Below are 6,000 nucleotides of genomic sequence, written 5' to 3' on the forward strand. Positions count from 1 at the left end.
TGAACCCACGAGCACTGTACCACTGAACCTCACTCCTCGCATTTTAGCTTTTTGTTTTGATACAGGGGCTTGTTAAGTTGCTGTGCCTGGACTCAAACTTGAGACCTTCCTGCTGAGTCTCCTGAGTTGCTATGATTACAAGCATGTACCCCGTGAGTCTTTGTCTTACTTAACTTTCTTTAAATGATGGAAACTTGCCCTTCCATTTTTGCTTTTTAACTTGTTTCTCTACACCCACCTAGTGATTAGTCAAGCAATCCACTTTATTTTTACCCAATCCATCTCTCCCATTTGCTTCCTCTTTTCCACCTGTATCCTTGGCACAGACCCAGACTTCTGTCACTTAAACACTCTTATCTCCTTACTTCCACTGTCTCTCCTTAAAGATGCTTTCTTTTTTTTTTCTTTTAAAGATTCTGTCTTGGCTGGGGTGTAGCTCAGTGGTAGCACAAGCAAGGCCCTGTGTTCCAAACCCAGCACTGGAAAAAAGAAAGACACAGTCTCAATTGACTGATCTATTCAAAACTTTATCCTCAGTTTCACATTAAAATCATTCCTAATAATCTGTAAAACTCAATTGTTTAAAAGAAAGTCTTAATATGAAGACTTAATACAGTTACACACATCAAGAAGTGCAGAACTTGGGCACAAGTTGGGCAGACCTGTGTTTTTTTTGAAAGGAGTAGCTTTTAGTGGGTACACCTACCTGGGTAACAGTGGTCCATTCTTGTAATCCCAGCTACTTAGAGGGCCCTGGCTCCCATCCCCAGTGATGGAAAAAGAAAAGAAAAAAAAGAAAAGAAAAGAAAAGAAACTTCTATGGGGACACTCTGGTCTTCTCAAGATTCATCTAGAGAATCTGACTGAAAAATAGGATTTTCACTATACTTGGCAAATGAGGCCCTACACAATGAAGTTCTCACAGAGCGGAAGTCTCTGCTGGCCCCTCCCACCTCCCAGAGCCTCAGGATGCAGTCCAACCTCAGTGCTCTCTGCAACCATTTCCTCAGCTTTGGCTGAAGGACTCCCTGTCCTTGCCAGGACCACGGGAACCCCAAAGTCAAGACTTCCTGTTGCTGAGAGAGGGGAGACAGAGCGTGTGGCTCACACAAGCCAGGTGGGATACTCAGGTTCCTCTGCTGGGTCACCAGCTACAGGAAAAGTAGGAAAATGGTCCCAGGAGCCCCAGGCCTGGGTTGAATCTAGGATTACAGGTCCCCTGAAGATGTCTAATCTCTGCCTCAGTTACTCCATTCTGCAGTGGGAACTCTAGTTCATGGGCAATTAGTTGTTTTGTTTTCAGGATCAAAGGATCACATTTATTGCTAATTAAACTGATCAAAGATGCAGTATAAGATCTCTGGTCAAGGGGTCTGCAGAGATCACCTAATGCCTCCTTTATTGAACTTGCCATGCCAAACTTCAAACCCGCTCTCTTATTCTTAAATCACTGGGTACGATGAGTTCTTAAATGAACATCCTACGTGCCGGGGAGACCCAAGGAGCGAGAAACAGGGGAAGATCTTAAGATTTATTTAGGGGACCAGGAGAGGGAAGAGATTCTGCCTCTGGAATCCCTTTCTCTACTTTTAAGAAAGTCACCACACACTAAGACCACAAACAAAGCCCCCTGGAAGACTGAAGAATTTTGTTTTGAAAGCTGTTCCCTGCCCCAGGTCAACAAGAAGGAAAGGAGGGCTGGGGCTGTGGGGGGCACAGCTTCCCCATGGGCTCCCACCACCCAGTTCTGCTGCTTTGACCCTCCAGGAAGTTCCGGTGCCTCAGCCTGGCCTCATCCAAGTTTTTAAATAATAAACATTTGTTATCCTGGCCCTCATTAGTTAAATCTTGCGAAAACGAAAATAAGATAAACAAAGCAGAGAACACCCAAAACTTCTCTACACCCGGTTGGAAAGGCAACGAAGGAAAAGCCGCCTACAATGTATTTTTATAAACATTATAATAAATGACATAGATTTCGACCTATAAATAACATCTGATATTTTCACTCCAGATTGACCGGGCCCTCAAATAACTGCAGTGGAATGAGGGGTGCCCAGGCCTCTCCCCTTGCTGGCCCCAGGTCCCGCCTGACCCAAGCCTCGTTGTTTTTCTAAGTTGTATTTCTGTATTTTGCCCAGAGTTTGCTTTGCTTGCCAGACCCTTCCTTCGCTCAGGTTCTGCCTCCTCCCACCTGGGGCCACCTCACCCTGGCAATTGTTGGGACATCCCCTTGCCTGGGTGGACACCTAATGGAGAAGCTGACGGCTTCCTGGTTTCCTTCCTCAGCCAACTCACAGGCCTGCGGCCCCGCAGATGTTCTCCCTGGGTTTGTTTTGATAGCTGTTTTAAAAACAGTTCATATCCACCAACTGTTCAGATAATAATATTCCAAGTGGCAAGCAACTGTGATTATTTTTGGTGCTGTTTACCCTGACAAGCACAGCTCAACTGGAAAATATGGGGCCAGGGGGAATTCCCCTTTCTTGCTCCTCTAATTGTGGCCCATATTTGCCACAAGGAAGTCTCATTTTCGGCTTTCTCTCACATGTGAACCCTGTGTTCCCTGGGGAGGAGAGGAGGAAGAAAGAAAGAAAATCAGATGGAAGAAATAATGTGGGCATTACCGGAATTGATACTCCTCCGAAGTCAGACTGTCTTACCACCAACACTGAGAGAAGTTTTTTGCACATGTGTGCAGGGATATAGGGAAGATGGGCTTAGGGGTGGAGCTGGTGGTTTGAACTGACTCTCTTTCCAAAGTCTCAAGCCTGCTGGGCCTACATCATGCTTCTCAGATGTCCACCCCAGCCTCAAGAGCCCTTGCAGTCTTCCCTGAGTGTACAAAAACCAGGCTGGCTGTCCCCTCTGATCGTTCCTCTCTCGTCTTCTAAAGCTGGTCATAACGCAAGTCCAGCTGATTTGCCCTCAATATGTCGACCTTTTGCATCCATCTCTCCTTTTCCAGGTCCAGTGCCTCTAGCCACAGTGGCCTTCCATCCTTCTTCCATCACACCCTGCCTTACGCCATTGCTAGGTGGGCCCAGCTTCCCAAAGCTTTGCTCTGTTGTCATTTACCTGCTCGGAAACCATTAGCAACTGCCCACTGTGTGTCCTGTGGGATCACAGTAGCCTTTCCATGGAGTTCCAGGCCCTCAGAGTTCTGGGACCAGCCTTCCTCCACACTTGTTCTGTCTCGGCCGCTTCCTACGGATCCCTCCCACAGCCTGGACAAACTTATACTCCTGAACACGCCTGTGTGGCGTAGTGGAGCTGACACATGGCCAATTCCATGTGCCCCTCATGTCATAGTCTATGTTAATGTGCTTCCTGGAGTCATACAGTTTGTACAGGGCCCAGCCTGTGTGATCCAAGGACCTTTGAACACATTGTTTCCTCATTCAGAAGTTCCCCTTTCTCCTGGCTCCACCTGTTGAAATCACACTATCCTTCAAATGTCACTTCATCCTTTGAGTGTCCCCTTTGCTTGAAGAGGGTGAGGTCTCTTGATCTTGAATCTCATAAAAGAAAAAAATATATATATACATATATATGTGTGTACACACACACACACACACACACATATGAAGTGTTTAGAATTTTTTTGTACTTATATGTCAGATTTTCTCATATATTTTCCTGAAGGATACAGACCATGGATTGCTTTTCTGCCTACAATCATTTGTGTCTATTACTGGGGCTGACACATAGTGTGCTAGTTTTCAGTTACTATAACAAATACCTGAGATAATTAACTTGCAAAGACAAAACATTTATATTGGCTCACAGTTTTGGAGGTTTCAGACCATGATAGGCTGGCTGCATTGCTTTGGGCAAGGTAGCATATCATGGCAAAATTGAATGGTAGAGCAAAACAGCTTGCCTCATGACTGGGATGCAAAAGGGGAGGAGGAAGGAGCAGGGCTCCCACAATCCCCTTCAGAGGCATGCCTCCAATGACCAAAACCCCCCCACGACACCTCTTAAATAGTGCCATGCTGGGGACCAACCTTTATCACATGAACCCTTAGGGGACACTGAAGATCTGAAGTATAGCAATAGGAAGCACTCGGCTAATTTTTTGTTGGATGAATGAAAGAACAAATGATCTGGGTTGTCTTGTGCTGCACATTTCACTGATCATCTCCAGGTGCATTTGAATTCAGTACATCTATCAGGTCGCTTCTCATTCTTGTTCTTATTTGTTTCTGTTTGCGGCAGAGTTTGGTGGAGGATAGGGTAGAAACCTAGAGCAGTTTCCTCCATTATATAGATTCATGTAACAGAGAATCAGGGATTGTCAGATATGTGCAAGTCTGCGAGATACTAACTGGTCCGGTGCATTGCAAATCATTGTTTAGTGTCCTGAATCCCACTTGGGACATGTGGGTGTGGTGGGGGGTAAGGAAGTCTTGGGTGAGGGAGCTTTAGGTCCCTGTGCCCACTCCAACCAAATCAACTCTGCTCGTATCTGTTTCACATCTTGAGGTCTGGTAGAAGCTATCTTCCGAATAAATAGATAGGTAAATAAATATAAATAAATAAATAAATGAAAACCCAAACCAAAATCGAACCATGGATGTAGTTCAGCAAGGCGAGGTCCAAAACTCTTAAAGGGAAATGCCTGTCCAAGCCGATTTAGAGGAATCTTAAGGCACATTTGACAGCTTCCAACTCAGAGCAGGACAGCCCCATGACAGAGAATCACCAGGTCCAGAAAGTCAAGGATGGTCCAGGGAAAGAGCCGAAAGTGAAGAATCCAGAAGCCAGGTTTTAACCCCAGCTATGCCAGAAACAACCTCTCTTGGCTCAGCATCTCATTTAAAAGCACCAGCTGCCCCTAGGTAGGATGGTGCAATGGATAAGGTTTCCAGGGAGCTCCTGGAGAGGTGAGAGGCTCAGCAGAGATCTGCCGCGCAGGGTGAGGCGCCTGCGCGGAGCCGCAGCACTCGAGCTTTCTACTCTTAGCCTGAACCTGTTGAGCTCCAAGGCCCTCCCCGGCTCTCACATTTCGAGACTCTGTGACTCAGCTGGCAGCCTCGTGGACCCCATTGCTGGGGGAAATGCTGTGTGCACGTTTATTCTGGGTTTGGATATTTAAAGAGCCGGGGCGTGTTGTGCGACATTTCGGAAGTGCTTGGGGAGGGAGGGGGTTCGCAGACAGGGCTTTTCTTTAAACAGTTATAGATATCCTGTCCTGATCTCTCCGTCCACAAAGAATAATTTTCTTCCCCTAAGAATCTGATGTGGGTCCAGCCCATTGTGTCCGCCTTGCTGGCTCCCGGCTGTGCAGCCTGGGAGGAAGCAGGTGGCCCAAGGTGGGACACATGCCCAACCTTGGCGACCCAGGTCTGCAGTGGGTCCCATCCAAGTGCAACCTTGCTTTTTGTAAGAAAAGCCAGGAGTGGCCCCCCTAGGCTGCTGGTGGGGTTGGGGAGGGAGCTGACCATCTGGTTCTGCAGGGACACCTGGGGAGGGAGCTAACCCCCACCTGTGGTGAGAAGAATGGAGCTCTCTGCACCCTCAGGGGTCTTGGCATAGGGGCAGTCACAGGGTCGCTGGGGACACAGGGCAGGCAGGCTTCCTCTTCCAGGGCTTGCTGTTTTCACTGGCTCAGGAAGCTCTGACTGAAAGTTGGAACTTTGTTTCCAGCCCTCTGCGTCATTTTACTATTTGAATGGCCACGTTGGGCTGCTTATTTAGGGTGGTGGCTCTTTTGTTGCTTTTCTCACTCAGGATGTTGTTTGCAATTGATTTCCTCACAGACTGTGTCTGCTGCCCCTCTTTTCCTTCCCCACTGCAGATGGAGAAATCCCTCAGAATTGAGACTTGATCAGTGAACTAGTCCCGTGGTGCTGTGAGTGGCACAGTCTCATTTTTCTCTTATGACATTTATTGTTTTCATTCTGCTCTCGGAGGTCATTGTGTCTACATGATCATTATTGCACATTTGAAAAATATAGGAAATACTGTAGGTGATATAGAAGGAAAATTTGTTTC

The 6,000-nt window shown here is 47.0% G+C and overlaps 1 protein-coding gene across 1 annotated transcript in view; it reads right to left on the reverse strand.

The window, feature by feature from the left end:
* The window catches only part of LOC306641043 (uncharacterized protein), a 45,223-nt gene extending 39,574 nt beyond the window's left edge, over positions 1-5,649 (reverse strand). Inside the window, exons 1-3 of the mRNA XM_079105890.1 lie at positions 5,492-5,649; positions 3,079-3,518; positions 366-479 (exon numbers count right to left, since the gene is read on the reverse strand). The gene's annotated coding sequence lies outside the window, so the exon portion shown is untranslated. The remainder of the gene's footprint in view (positions 1-365; positions 480-3,078; positions 3,519-5,491) is intronic.
* Positions 5,650-6,000: the final 351 nt, after the last annotated feature.

The sequence above is a fragment of the Sciurus vulgaris genome (genome assembly GCF_902686455.1).
Source record: "Sciurus vulgaris genome assembly, chromosome: 12".
Lineage (NCBI taxonomy): Eukaryota > Metazoa > Chordata > Mammalia > Rodentia > Sciuridae > Sciurus > Sciurus vulgaris.